Here is a 16,636-nt window from a genome sequence, read left to right on the forward strand (position 1 = left end):
TTGATCTCTGTGAGACCCCACTTGTTATGCCCTTCCAGCTCAACTGTGAACAACTGATAATCACTCCCTGGGAATGGTTTTGCAACCAGTTCTGCACCCACCTTATAGTAGCTCCATCTAGGTTGTATTTCCCTAGTTTGTTCATGAGAAGGTCATGCAAGACAGTATCAAAAGCCTTACTAAACACATCTACCGATTCCCCCCATCCTGTCAAAGAAAGCTATTAGGTTGGTTTGACATGATTTGTTTTTGACAAATCCATGTTGACTGTTACTTGGTTTAAATATATATAACACCTTATTATTTCTAGGTGTTCACAAATTGATTGCTTAATTATTTGCTCCATTATCTTTCGGGATGCTGAAGTTAAGCTGACTGGTCTGTAATTCCTGGGGTAGTCCTTATTTCCCTTTTTATACATTGGCACTATATTTGCTCTTTTCCAGTCCTCTGGATTCTCTCCCATTTTTCATGACTTTTCGAAGATAATTGCTAATAGCTCAGAAATCTCCTCAGTCAGCTACTTGAGTATTCTAAGTTGTATTTCATCTGGTGACTTGAAAACTTCTAACTTGTCTAAGTAATTTTTAACTTGTTCTTTCCCTATTTTGGCCTCTGATCCTACCTCATTTTCATAAGTATTCACTATGTTAGATGTCCAATCACTACTAACCTTTTTGGTGAAAACTGAAACAAAAACATCATTTAGTACTTCTGCCACTTCCACATTTTCTGTAATTGTTCCCATTGAGCAATGGGCCTACCTTGTCCTTGGTCTTCCTCTAGCTTCTAATGTATTTGTAGAAATGTTTTTTGTTACCCTTTGTGTCTCTAGCTAGTTTAATCTTTTGTGCCTTAGACTTTCTAATTTTGTCCCTACATACTTGTGTCATTTGTTTATGTTCATCCTTTGTAATTTGACCTAGTTTCCACTTTTTTGTAGGACTCTTTTTTTAGTTTCAGGTCATTGAAGATCTCCTGGTTAAGCCAGGGTGATCTCTTGCCATACTTTCTATCTTTCCGCTACAGTGGGATAGTTTGCTTTTGTGCCCTTAATAATGTCTCTTTGAAAAACTGCCAACTCTCTTGAACTGTTTTCCTCTTTATACTTGCTTCCCATAGGATCTTACCTACCAACTTCCTGAGTTTCCTAAAGTCTGCTTTCTTGAAATCCATTATCTTCATTATGCTGTTTTCCCTCCTACCGTGCCTTAGAATCATGAACTCTATTATTTCATAATCACTTTCACCTAAACTGCCTTCTACCTTCAAATTCTCAACCAGTTTCTCCCTATTTGTCAAAATCAAATCTAGAACAGCCTCTCCGCTAGTAGTCATCTCCACCTTCTAAAATAAAAAAAAATGTCTCCAATACATTCCAAGGACTTGTTGGATAATCTGTGCCCTACTGTATTATTTTCCCAACAGATGTCTGGGTAGTTGAAGTCTCACATCACCACCAAGTCCTGTGCTTTGGTAGATTTTGTTAGTTGTTTAAAAAAAGCTTCATCCACCTCTTCTTCCTGATTAGGTGGTCTATAGTAGACCCCTACCATGACATCTCCCTTGTTTATTACCCTTTTTATCCTTAACCAGAGACTTTCAACAAACCTGTCTCCTATTTCTATCTCAATCTCAGTCTAATATGTATAATTTTTTTATATAAAAGGCAATACCTCCTCCACCTTTTTTCCCTGCCTCCTTATACTTGCTTCCCATAGGAGCCTGAGGAACAGCTCTGTGTAAGCTCAAAATCTTGTCTCTCTCATCAACAGAAGTTGGTCCAATATAAGATATTACCTCCCCTACCTCGTTTCTTTAATATCCTGGGATCCACATGGCTACAACACTACTGCATACTACATGGACACATTGTGAGGGTAATGTTTCACAAGGTAAAATGTGGATTAGCAAAGAAATAGAGCTTTCATCCAGACAGATGTACAAGTAGATGTCAATACCAGTTTTCAGGTGAACACATTCTGTGTTGACATGCACCCTCTGCAACCATGATGCAGTCAGTGGGATCATACAAGGTGAGAGTCAGTGTAGAATTTTACTTGGGTTACATACAACAAATACACAATATCAACTGAACAAAATGAAGGGATCCTCTTCTGGTTCAAGATTAGATAGTGGTTTCGCTGCAAACCCTGTGTATGGGACAGTGTGTCACTACATTGACTCGGGAGACCAGCAGAGAAGGAATGTTGTCATTCTTTTCCTTTCTCCCATGTATTCTTCTCATTTCATTCTTCCTACTCAATCCCATCTGCCCTCCATTATCTCTCGTACGTCTCCCAAATTCACTCCTTCCCTCTCCTTCCTATGGGGTGCCAGGAAGAGAGATGGGCCTGACAGTGCCAGATTGTAACCACTGGGATATGACTGTAGGCAGGTTTACATAGGACATGATTGCATGGGAAGCCAGTGCGTTAATTTAGAGTGCAATATCTTGCAGTGCAGTAGTAACATCCTGTGTTGACACTGCTAGAGGTTGGAGATGTGCTGATGTTGGGTCATCTGTGTCTTCTCGTCTATCCCCTTACCTCTCCGTTGCAGGGGGTCCTCTTCTTCCCCTCTCTGCCTAGAGGAGAGGAGATGCTAGTGGGGAGACTCATTCCTATGGAAAAGGCTGGCAGGATATTGGGACCCCTCTTCTCCCACCTGGTGCTGCTGCTGAGCTAGCCAGCCAACCCCTGGCTCTTGCTCCTTCAAGATCCTCTATCTGATGAGTACTCACTTCCTTGGCCAGTGTTTAGTAGCGGAGGGAAAATAACCTCCTATTTGAGAAAATTCCCCTGAATTATTCACTGCACTCATTTACAAAGTGCACAATAGTCCTCTGCAATAAGTAAATGCTATTCAATTCTGTCCTTGATTGCAATATGTACTGTAGTTGGCAGGAAATAGCATTGTCAGTTCCTGTGCAGCCCAATCCAGCCACGGCATTCATTGTACCAATAACATTGTTGGTCTCCAAGATGAAGAATTAATCTTTAGGGCTAGTTTGTGGCACTAGTAGTAGAGCTGGGAGGAGAAAGGTAATTCTGTTTCATGGAGAAATTTGATATTTGGAACAAAATCCATTTTAAAAAAAAAAGTCCTCCACAAAAGGGAATGGAGCCCCAGCTCTGGGGCAATTGGTCTGGTGTGCTGTCCTAGAGCCATGGATTCTGGAAGACTTGGGGTCCCTGACTCAGAGGCACTATTCATGGTCCTTGGAGACAGACAGGTAAGCTGGCAGGAAACCTGGCAGGTTTCCATCAGAAGTGGGCTTGGGTTCAATTGGAATTTTGTCAAATTAGAACTGTCTCTGAGAAATGTTTCAAGTTTGATAAATTAACAACCAGTTACACTAGCATTACAGTGGTGGAAGGATTGTGTTGGTGGAAGAGAGATGAAAGCAGAATACTTCTAGATGCATGGGGGAGAAAAAGTGGCAGCAACCACTACACCCTGTAACAAGCTGCAGTCTGAGTAGCCCCCAATAGGTCTCATAACTTCCAGCTGGTGCTGATGGGGTGAATCAAACCCAGCACTATGCTTTGGCCCTCACATTTGCAGTCGGGGGGGGGGCCATATCCTGAGCTGGTGTAAATCATTTTCACTCCAACAATATCAATAGAGCCATGCTGATGTACATCAGATAAGGATTAAGCCCAGGGAACTCTGTGCAAGCAAACAGGATCCTTCTCCTAGAGAGGTGCAGATTGGGGAAATGCTCTCTCAGACTTCTCTCTTCAGTACTCCTGATTAGAAGCAGCCTTAACATGACTTTTAGTGTACTGTGTAAAACACAAAATCTCCAGTAAGTTATTGGAATGTACTGGGGACAACTTCTCATTTCAAAACATGGAAAAGTAACCGGGGGTAAGGGAGGGAGGGCAGCCATTTTATACTTGATTCTGACTAACAGAGGAATTGGTTTTGAATCTGAAGGCAGAAGGCAATATGTGTGAAAGTGATCATGAAATGATAGACTTTATGATTATAAGGAAAGGAAAGGAGTGAGAAGCAACGGAATAAGGACAATGGACTTAAAAAAAAACCCAGCAAAATCAGAGAACTGGTAGGTAAGGTTCCATGGGAAGAAAATCTAAGGGAAAAAGGAGTTCAGGAAATTTGGCAGTTTCTCAAAGATGGTGCTAAAGGCAGAACAGCATATGATCCCAGCGTGAAGGGAAAATAGGAAGAATAGTCATAGGGTAACATGGCTGTATCGGGAGCTCTTCAATGACATGAAAATCAAAAATGAATCCTACAAAAAGTGGAAACGTGGACCATCTGTTAAGGATGAGTACAACGTGGCTGTAGAGCACAAAGTATGTAGGGACAACAACAGAAAGGCACAAATGAGTTACACCTATCAGGGGACATAAAAAGTAACAAGAAGAGGCTCTATAAGTACATTAGGAGCAAGAGAAAGATGAATTAAAGTATAGATCCACTCCTTAGCGGGGATGGAGATTTAATAACAAATGACTCAAGAAGGTTGTGGTATTTGATACCTATTTTGCTTCAGTGTTCACTAAAAAAAGTTAATTGTGACTAGATTGTTAACACAATTAATAGTAACAAAAAGGAGGAAGGAACGCAAGCCAGAATAGGGAAAAACAAGTTAAAGAATATTTAGATAAATTGTACGTATTCAAGTCAGCAGACCCTGATGAAATTCACCATAGGTCCCTAAAGAACTAACTGAAGCAATCTCTGAACCATTAGCATTTATCATTGAGAATTTATGGAGGATGAGTGAGATCCCAGATGACTGGAGAAGGGCAAATATAACACTTATCTTTAAAAAGGGGAACAATGAGGGCTCACGGAATTACAGTCAGCCTAACTTCAATACCCAGAAAGATACAGGAACAAATCATTAAATAAATCAGTTTGCAGGAGAATAGTAGGGTTATAAGGAATAGTAAGCATGAATGTGCCAAGAACAAATCATGCCAAAACCAAACTCACTTCCTTCTTTGACAGCATTACTGGCTTAGTGGATGGGAGAAAACAGTAAACAAGATCTTGATTTTAGTAAGGCTTTTGACACAGTCCCTTGTGACATTTTCATAAGATAACTAAGGAAATGTGATCTAGATTAAATTCCTATGAGATGGGTATATAACTGGTTGAAGTGAAGCCTCACCTGGAGGAGTATGTCCAGTTTTGGGCACCACTTTTTAAAAAAAATGATGTGGACAAATTGGAGAGGGTCCAGAAGAGAGCAATAAAAATGATAAAAGGTTTAGCAAACCTGACCTATGAGGAAAGGTTAAAAAAACTGGGTATGCTTAATCTTGGGAAAAGAAGACTGAGGGGGTGGGGGCTGTTAAGAATCTTCATATATAGTTAGGGGCTATTATAAAGCGTATCCTGTGGCACCTTATAGACTAACAGACGTTTTGCAGCATGAGCTTTCGTGGCTGAATACCCACTTCTTCGGATGCAAGTGGTGGAAGGTATATAACCTGCCCCAGGAAATTTCCACCACTTGCATCCGAAGAAGTGGGTATTCACCCACGGAAGCTCATGCTGCAAAACGTCTGTTAGTCTATAAGGTGCCACAGGATTCTTTGCTGCTTCTACAGAACCAGACTAACACGGCTACCCCTCTGATACTATAAAGCGTATGGTGATCAATTGTTCTCCATGTCCACAGAAGGTAGGACAAGATGTAATCAGCTTAATCTGCAGCAAGGGAGATTTAGGTTAGATGTTAGAAAAAACTTTCCAACTATAAGGCTAGGTAAGTACTGGAATAGGCTTCCAAGGGAAGTTGTGGAATTCCCATCATTGAAGGTTTTTCCCCTTCTTTCACTGGAGGTTTTTAAGTTAGACAAACAAACACCTCCCAATCAGCAATGGTCAAGGAATAATTGGTCTTGCTTCAGGGCAGAAGGGTGGATTACATGACCTCTTGAGGTCCCTTCCAGCCCTACATTTCTATGATTCTATGGGCCCAGATTTTGCAATCTGGTGGTAACTACAGTTGTGCTAAGAACCTTCCTTGACTAATTTCTGCTCAGAAACAAATTGTAGCCTCACAGGAAATTCTATCAAGTCAAATATTTATCTTTTGACCTCTATATCAAGGAGGAGAATTGAAAAAACAAAAAACCTAAGTGTGTACACCCTTGCAGCCACTTCAATATATTACTTCATTAGAAATGTAGAACATTACCTAGAAATGCCATTGCCAACTGACACCATGTTTATTAACAAAAAAAATCCCAACGGCTGTGAAGAGCCTTCTTTATTAACAAATCTTTCCATTACAAGGAGCCTTCCTTTGAGCAGAGTGATATTAGTAATGTCACAGGACACCTAAGTTGATTCATTTATTACCTTGCTCTTCTGATTTATTAAGGAGGAATTTCCTGGATTTAGTGGGGGTTTGGAAATCCTTTTTAACCCATCTTCATTTTTCATCTTTAGGTTTCTGTACACTTTTAGTCACTACTTTCTCCTCTCTGAACTTCAAGCAACTGGGGGAAAAAGTAAGTACTTTAATTGCAAAAAAAAAACCAAAAAAACAAACAAAAAAAACCCATCTTAAATGCAGGGCATTGTCAGTTGATTCAAATGTTCTTTGCTTCTTCCTCAGGGATAATGATGCTCTTTTATTTAGCAAATCATATATATCCCCTCCCATACATTATTTCCAGGCAAAGCTGTTAGGCTCACTGGATGACAGGTGGCGACCCTAGCATGAAAGGACCACATGGAGTGGACATTACTGAGTTTCCTTCAGGCCCAAATGGAAGTTTGGTAATCTTAAAACGACTTATTCCCTTCTAAATTTGAAAAAAAAAATATGTTCATACTAGCAACTCAGCAAGATGTGCAAGCAGCAAGATCCAAATGAAAGTTTTTCCAAAGTTTACTCCCAATTCCAAAGCTGTTAAAGCATTCATTAGAACAAAGTAAAATCCACGTCCCGCTCACCTCGCCACTCCCTCTGAGTCTGATGTGCACTAGCTGAAGGCAAATGAACAAAAAATGGGACTTGGAGATGTAAACGTATATCCCAAAGTTTATTGTTTGTTTTATGATGTAGTTCAGTGAAGTATAAGAAAATAGCAATTCTAGCTAGAGCTAACAAACTGCAAAAGCTGCTCTAAAAGGCTCAGTATAATGCCACACATGTGGAATAGATCATTTTGACAGGTTGCAGTGCCTCATAGGCTTTAAATATTTTATACCTTCACCATTTGTTAATGCTTCCAGTCAAACATGGAAAGAATTTGGAATACAACAAGCTGACTGGAACGGTGGCTCATGTTGTCAGGCATGTCCTCAGCAGATTGAAAATTTTAGTGTGGATAAAGTAAGTAGAACTTCTGGACGCTTGGTTGCTTCTATTCATTTGGGCTTCCCGGAAGTGTAAAGCATATGCATCCATTCGTCAGTGAGGGAAAAATGAAACATTATGTCTGTTCATCATGATCTTTTTTAAAAAATAAAATAAAAATCACACCTGCCAAAAGCAGACAACCTTGTGTCATAAGGAAGGTATCCAGCATTAAATGATCTGTAGCATGTACAGATTATACAGTACGGAGTGCAGTTATACATGCAGTGTCATACATGTACATTTATGGGACCATATAAGGCCCTTGAATAGATGCTCATATTTCAGGGTGATGAGTGTGGTGCAAAGGGAACCTAGATAGATATTTAGATGGAGAAAAGAGAATAAATGTCAGAGGGAAACCACTACAGTACAGAAGAGTCTCAGTACACTTAGAACAGAAGAAGACAGTTTAGTCTCCATGCTTTAACTGCCATGTAAGATCCCAGTTCTGATGGTGGTTTTAGATATCAGGACCACTGTTTACTATGAACTGGCAGCCCTTAGATGATAGTGACTATAATAACATGGGCTTAAAACAGCAGCTTGAGATGAAAAGCTGTTTCCCACTTCCAACCCCTACTCCACTTTGCATCAGTTGAAACCTGAAGTCCTGCTCTCAAGTTGGTATCATTTCTCTGACTACAGCCAGAGATGCCCTAAGATGTTGCAGAGTTGAGGCATATCCTGGGAAGGCCAGTGGGCCCCAACCTCAATAGGACACCTTTGTTGAACTTAGAGGAGGTGAATATGGCTAATGGGGAGAATGATCACTCGTCACTCCCTTATGATCCATGAAGAAGGTGAATGGACTGCCTCAGTGTGGGTGGAGATAGGCCACAGGATTGCTGTTCTCATAAGCAACATATGCACACATTGTACTCAGAATTCCCATTTATTCTCCCAGACTGCAAAGGGAGAGGGACAGAAAAGGGGCAGGTCTTGGCACATCAGACTCAGATGCCCTAAAGGGGCAGAACTGTGACTCTTCACCCCATTGTGAACTGGCCAGTAGTCTGGTGTGGAAGTTAGAGAGAGCATCTGATTGCCACTACTCTATATGTGTGCGCGTGTGAGAGCAAAAGAGTGTTCCCTTATTACCTCTAGAGACACTCCGTGCGTGTGTTCTCCCCAGGCAGAATGCAGGCATGACGCCTACACCCAAATGCAACATTGGCTCTAGTAGCTGTGGTCTAGTCTTGTATGTTTATTTGCTTAGCCCAAGATGCATTCTCTCCGGGGCAAAAATTAATTTGTATTGATTTGAATAAGTAGGTTGTACCTTTCTGCTCAGGCTGCATTTCTTTATACAAATATGTTTCTAAAAAAAGAAGGCCTGGGCATTTTTCCAATTGCCTGACTGTTAGGAGCAACCCTTGTATATAAGAGATTTGTTATGGTCACTCTAGCTTTTTGCCTCCCTGGAAATTTTTATTGATATGTGAAATTAGATCATAATTTGACAAAATAAAATTTCGTTTCATAGGGCAGTTATTTGGTCTCTGCTTTCTGTGTGACTTCATATTATGGTGCAAATTATATTAAAAATTAGTTCTCCTTTATCATGTACAAAGAAAAATCAAAACATCAAACTGCACCAAGTTTCCATGTGTCATTTATAATGACAAATGAAATAAACCACATTGTGCCAGATATGACAATTTCCTGCAATATCCCTGAAAAACCCTATTGAATTAAGTTTAAGAATCTTTGAAACACATTGTCTTAAATGCAAAGGTTATGTATTATTGTGATCCGGGATTGTATGCAACCTTTCTAGGGAGAAGATGGGACTATACTGAATGTGCCAGACAGGAATGAACTTTGGGGACAAAATGTCAAATGCTTGCATCCGAAGAAGTGGGTATTCACCCACGAAAGCTCATGCTGCAAAACGTCTGTTAGTCTATAAGGTGCCACAGGATTCTTTGCTGCTTCTAATGTCAAATGGTTTACCTGAGAATTGTCTAGTGGGAGGAGAATGCAGAACTGGGAGCCAGCAGTGGGTACCCTTGGTGGCCCAGGAGGGGAGAATACAGGTGCAGTTGCCCTGACCTGTGACGCACATAACAAATGAGCTTGGCTCCACAGTCGTGATTCTGAGTAGTGTGTGTCAGCTCTTGCTGAATGAGTTACAGCATGCGTCTGGTGAAAACGGTAAATGCATTCTCCCAGTTCAATAAAAGGTGCTTGCAACCATCTGATATTCCCATCATTTAAATTAATGTTCTATAGAAAGTGGTTACCAAAAAACAGCAGAGACGAAGGGGTCAAAAAAAGGGACTAAACTCTCAGCGCAGCCTACAAAAACATGCTGCAGGATTTGGTACATTACAAGTAAAACAATCAAACTCTTTATTGCACCATATCCACAGCTCATGTAAATCAGTGTAGCTCCACTGAATTATGCTGATTGATGCCAGTTGAAGATCTGACCCTACTGTCCTAACAAATTTTAGATTACATAATGTTATGAATTCACAGTAGTGTTCAGCAACATAGCAAAGCACACTTTTCTAGGCAACAGTTTGCATCCCAGTTTCTTAACAGTCCTTTCTTCCTCCCTCCTATTTTCACATATAATACACATACATTACAACTAACATGGGACAATATGACAACATGCCACCCTACTTTCACTGGACATTCCACTGGACCACACATATAGATGGATATGACTTTGTGCATACATTGTTAATTTTATTATTAAAGTGATTTCTGGAAAACCACTTAGGAATCTATATTTGAGATCAAATTCTCTGGGGATCCCAAAACAATACATTTTGTGAGAGAAGCTGAAAGGCCCTTCACAGAGCACTGCAATTAGAACTGGGCCCAGTTCCCTGGCCTAACTATATCTCCAGTAAAGCAGTGTGGTCTCCCTCCTTGTTGAACAGATGTGATGCATCATGGAAGTATGTGATCGCAATGCACCATAGTAATGCAGTCCTGCTGGGGAGCCCAGCCCATAGAGAAGAATGAGGTCATGAGGCATTTGAACAAAACCAATCAAGAAGCACTCCAGCAGTTCAGAGGAAACCAATCAACATCAAAACAAGCTGAAATGAGGTGTTCTGATATGATTCACCAAACCAAATCAAAATGTTTCAATTTGAGAATGTTGAAGTGTTTCATAGACATTTCTGAACTGAAATTTTCAGAACTTTTTGTTCCATGAAAAATGTAGATAGTGACTTTTACTGTCAACTTGGGAGGAAAACGAAGTGTTATACTGAAATTTCCCACAGGAGAGAAATTCTGATGTTTAGTCAGCTATAGTTACAAGTGACTAATTCATGAAACACTGATAGATGGACATAACACAATTGCATAGCTAGCGTCTCTGAAAAAGAAGAATGGAAGACATAAGAAATTAGTAAGTTTTTCTACTCAGAGGTTTAAGGTCAGTATTGTTATGGTATGGATTGAGTATACAGTCTTACAAGTTTCAGAGTAGCTGCTGTGTTAGTCTGTATCAGCAAAAAGAACAGGAATACTTGTGGCACCTTAGAGACTAATAAATTTATTTGAGCATAAGCTTTCGTGGGCTACAGCCCACTTCATCGGCTGCATAGAATGGAACATATAGTAAGGATATATATACACATATACAGAGAACATGAAAAGGTGAGAGTTGTCCTACCAACTCTAAGAGGCTAATTAATAATATGCATCCGATGAAGTGGGCTGTAGCCCACAAAAGCGTATGCTCAAATAAATTTGTTAATGTCTAAGGTGCAACAAGTACTCCTGTTCTTTTTACAGTCTTACATGTTATTTTTCTTAGTGTCTGAGCATTGCATAGTAATTGAAGAAACACTGTATTATAAGTTTTTTTGAGGTAGGTTCTTTTGGGGAAGCTGTAGCAAATGGCAAGAGAGTTTGCTCTCTGCCCTAATCTAATTAGACTAAATTCTTGGGGCAGAGTTGCTCCCTTCCAACAGGGCATTGGTGTTGAGGCTGAAGTATATGCATGCCTTTTGTGACTGCCTTTGTTCAGGGTTTGGTTTATTTAAAAAAAATTACAATAAGAAAATACCCAGACACTGTATCACTGATTTCTCCTTCAAACCAACCTGAAAGGCTCTGACATCAGCTACTTCTTAGCAGAGGGATATATATCATAATGTGGCAGTGAAAAATGGAATAGACAACCAAACAAGAATACTCAGAGTTATAGACTGGCAGGGTAGGAAGCAAAATAGAAGGAATGAGCCTGGGAACAGTAATACTGATAAAGAGTCAGGGATGATAGTGAACAGCAAACTAGTCTGAGTTTGAAATATGTTATTGCAGCAAAATAGAAATGCAATTTGGGGCATCAGACACTGTATGTCACTGCAATATAGCCTTTCAGTTCTGGGAATCCCATAACCAGAAATATATTGTCAAATTGGAGGGAATTGTGATACAAGGGTTTCGGGTGTGATAAAACTGATAGAGGGACATAAGTAAGATAGGAACGGAGAAAGATCAGCTAAGATGAGCTGGGGGTATAGAAATATTAGGTGGGCAGGGAGGAAGGGAGAGAATGATCCATAAGGAAACAGGAGGAGAAGGGAAAGAAGTGGAGAGGAGAAATATCTAGAGGACACTAGACTGGGAGTTGGGAGCCTTGGTTTCTGTTCCTGGCCCTGTCACTGGCCTGCTGTGTGAACTTGAGCAAGTCACATCACCTCTGTGCCTTTGTCTCCCCTCTCATCCTTTGTCTGATCTAGCCAGAATGTCAGTCTCTGCCTTGAATATCTGTCTCTTACAAATACACCGTGAGGTGCCTAGTACAACATGGCCCCCATCTCATTTGGGCATTTAGGTGCTCCTCCTACTACTACTACAACTACAACAACAACAAGAAGACAGGAGATGAAAGATCAGGACTGAGGGGACAGGGAAGAAAAAGCAGCTTAAGGAAGGAAGGACGGAAGGAAGGAGGAGCAGAAGAATAACTCGAAGTTCGCTAGCCACATTCCACATTCCAAAATGAACCTGTGGGAGGGGAAGGGCAGAGCCGGAAACTCAGCGGAACCACCCACAATCACAAAAGCAGCAATGTAGCAAGGACTCTCTCCCAATACCACAGTGGGGGCTAGAGAAACTAACTATTTTATTATAATTTATTATTTATATTGCAGTAGCAGTTAAAGACCACAGTCAGGGACTAGGCCCCATTGTGCTACGCACTGTACAAACATTGTGCAAAGGCAGTTACTGCCCCAATGAGACAACAGGTATATACAACATACATACAGGTAGGGACCAAAAGGTAATAGTGAGATTATCACAATTAGAATAAGCAGTAGGCACTTCCCATAAGCTGCCAAACCACTGTCAAGCGCTTAGTAGGCATCACAGCGGAGGCGGATTTTAAGGAAAGATTTGAAGGAGGAAACTAAGGGTAACAGTTTCAGGAACCCCATGAAAATGGTAGAAATAGCATATGTTGTGGCTAAAGGCTGTTATCCAAGCCAGTGGATCGCTGTGCAGGAGTGTAACTGTCCCCCCGTTTGCCTGGGGAGACATCCACCCCTCCGCGGTGTCTGTTTTGCAGGTATATTGCATTCTCCAGAGCTGATGCCAATTGCATTGGCACCCTCTGCCACGTCTGCCTCTCCTCTCTCTCTCACACACACATTTTTTTTTCTTTCCAGATATTAAAGTATACTTTCTAGCTGTAAGAAATTGCATATTTTGAGGTTAAATGTTAAACATATTCATGACAGTATGATGACATGGCCTTTGGCTCCCCAAAGAGGCACTCGCTCACGTCATTAGCCTAAAGTGTATCTGCAGCCCAACTGTTAGAGATGCTGAGGAACCTCAACTCCCATCCACAACAACAGGAGCTGAGTCCGCTCATTACTTCTGTAAATCAGGTCATTATTTTTTGTTCAGAGGCTGTCAGTATAAAACTCAGTTTTTGAAAATGATGAACTGATTATTTGTTAATTACATAGTGCAAATCATAACTAAAAAAAGAAACTTTATGATTGTTCTGGTGTATTTCCTTATCCCTTTTGGCGTTCAGTAAGAAGGTAAATAAAAGTACTCCCATAGATCAATAAAAAGATAATTATGTTTTCCCAGTTCAAGAAGAACCTGACCTTGGAAGTGCTTAAAGATGTAACGCACCTTTCAGGAAAGGGCATCAGGCCCCCTCAGAGACCTAATTCAAGCTATAATGAGCCGCACAACAATATAAAAGATCAAAATAAAAAGCTTTCAGCTGAGAACTGGATAAAGCTAGCAAAAAATCCTTGTATTTACATGGACATAGGAACACAAAGGGCTGTGAAAATGAAAACCTTTTCTTACTACAATAAAGACTATAGCAAATGGAGCCTAAGATGTGAAGGAAACAACTATATTTTAGCCTTGCAGTTCAAACAGGAAGAATAATAATTAAAAAGGTCTATTCCAAACACATACTACATGTGGTGAATCCTACTGAGCATCAGATTAATTGTTTTGTGATTACACAGGAATTTCAATGGCCATGATTTTTAAAGCAAACATTGAGAAAATTAGGAAAGGAAAGTGTCTTTTTGAAGATCTGTCTAAATTTGTTCTGGATGCAGATCCATTTGGCTGAAGTGAATGTTAATATATTTTGCATTCATTACTTGATACTTAATAAAACTTATTAGAACAAATCAAATTAATAGCAGCTAACAACTTATTCAATGAATTTAGCTCTTTTATTTGGTTTGCAAATTGTCCATATGGTTTTTACAAATCAGTTCTTTAAGTGAAATTGTTCAATGAATGCTTTATATGAACATATTTCCACCTTTTACTAGCTTGTGAATTGTCCATTGTGATTTTTTTGCACTGTTTGTTATTCATGCTTTCTGATTGGTCAAAAAAGTATCATGATATTGTTTGGCTACTTGATTGGATAACTAACTTTTATAGTTTCCAGCATGAAGACCCAACCATATATGCAAACTAATATTCACATGTGAACAGGTTCATCTGCATTTATAACAGGTACCTCATAACCTGTGAGTTAACAAAACCTCATCCATCCAAACATTCACAAACATCAAATAAGAAGGGGTTATGAATTCCATTGAATTAATTTCATCAATTGTATCTGCAGGAGTTTATGGGGGTGGAGTTCTTTTGGCAGCATGCACCACTGACAGTTCTCACCAGGACAAGGTATGATGTGAAGCGAACCAATATTTTTATTATTTTACAATACAATAGCATCTTCAGCCCATAGCCAACTTACAGCCCCATTCTAGAAAGCACTGTGCAAATGCATACCAAAAGACCATCCCTGCATTAAAGAGCTTACAATCCTAGCTAAAGACAAGAGGCAGCAGGTAGGTGAAATGAAGAAATGGGAAACCAGGAGGGCGGATGTAGTCATCACAATATAAGCATGACTTTCTTATAGGCTAACCATGTGAACAATTCACAGGCATAACGTGGAGGTCTCTCATTGTTTTGACACAGTGTAAAGTATTGGACTGGACAAGTTTAGGAACTTGAGGAAGTATAATTGAACGTGTTTCTCCCTCATCCCCTTTATGAATCGCACCTCACTACTACCTTTGCTCCTTTCTCCCACTCCCATCCTCTTCTCTTTCATACCATCTCATATGCCTGGCATGCCCTCCACCTGTCCCTGAGGCGTACCATGTAACCATCCTTTACAATCCTAACACAATGCAATTCTAATATTCCCTGATGACTTATGTCTTCTTCTAAGCCCACAAATGCTAGCCTCTGTCAGTGAGGAGTGGGGGTTGAAAGGAAGACATATAACACCCCTTCTCTATCAGAACCTCTTGGTTTCTCAGTGCATCTTCCACTGTTTCCCATTTAAAGCCTTATCCAACTTCCATTAGGGTGAACAGGAGCCTTTGCACTTACTTATATAGAAGCTGCATCAGGCCCATGAGACTATTGAGGCAGGGACAATGTCTTCCTTTATAAACTGATTATGTATTGATAATCATTCATAATAAAATGGAATTAGCTCAAATAGAACTTAAAGAAAACTACTCTCTGGAATTATGAATATTGGAACATAACCAGAGGAGCACTTTCAAGAACCTATAGAGGCTAATTAATACTGATTTAATTAGGATGTTTAAACATGGCTGCCTACTGAGATACCTGACTCACCCAACTTCCCACAGGTGCCACTGTGCTATTTGACCTTCGGCTGGTTTTACCAGACAGACGGTAGCATCATGCACAGCTGTCTGAAAGCAGATAGTTTGTCTTGCAGGGGTTTGGAATGGAACACAAAAAACAGGCATATTTGGTTTTCACTGAGCACACTTCACACATTCCTAGTGTCACTCTTCTGTCTTTCATCTCCAGAGTACCAGCTTTATTTCTGGAGGTGACATGAACAGGAACAGCATCAGCTGATCAAGAGTCAGTATTCCAGTCTCGGTATTTTAACAAGAGAAAATGAAGATTGTGTATAAATGAAACAGCTTATTACTCCAATATCTGTTACATATTTTCTTGGCCTGGGGAAATACAATCCAAAACCCAAAATTAGTTTGCTTTTCCTTAACTATTCAGGTTAAAGCTCTTTAAAAAAAATCACGAAATAACACAGGAGAATCTATATTGTGTTTCATGTTTCCCTGAGGACAATGATAAGCTCCAGTCTTATCTGTTTTTCTGTTGTTCTTAAAATGATTGCTCTGTTCATTATGTGGTTTGATGTTGTCATCCTAGCTTTCCTGTAGTCCCAGCTTGATCTGTTCACATACTTTTCTAAATTATTAGTTGCTCAGTTCCAAAAGGAAGCTGCTCCTCTCATTCAGAAACCAATGCTGGATTTCTGTATTAAGAATTTACAGTTCACAATGGTTATAGATTATGAAAACTTCAGTAAAGATAAATTATTAAGATGTATCTCCCCTTAATAAAAAGGAAACAAGTGAACATGAAATATTGGGCAATGTGTGATCTCCACTGCATTGGAGTGATAATGCAGACAAGCCAAGGAGCAGAGAGCCAGATTCTCCCCTCTAGAAACAAAACCTTCAGATCCTTGATGGATGGACATTAGAATGGGGAGTGATAGCTCTGCACCATTCTCCCCTATGTCTACTTCCATGGGTACACTCAATACTGGGGAAGGGTTAGCATTGGAGGAACTGCAACTTTCCACTGACTCAACCTACTCTCTGCACTCTGCATAGGTTCCCAGCATAAATTAACACTTGGAATGTTGACTGTAACTTGTAGTGATTCCCCCAAGTCATGGTGACATGCTGCCCTCTGTCTTGTGGGACCATGTTGACAGTG

Source organism: Mauremys mutica, chromosome 2 (genome assembly GCF_020497125.1).
Source record: "Mauremys mutica isolate MM-2020 ecotype Southern chromosome 2, ASM2049712v1, whole genome shotgun sequence".
Classification (NCBI taxonomy): domain Eukaryota; kingdom Metazoa; phylum Chordata; order Testudines; family Geoemydidae; genus Mauremys; species Mauremys mutica.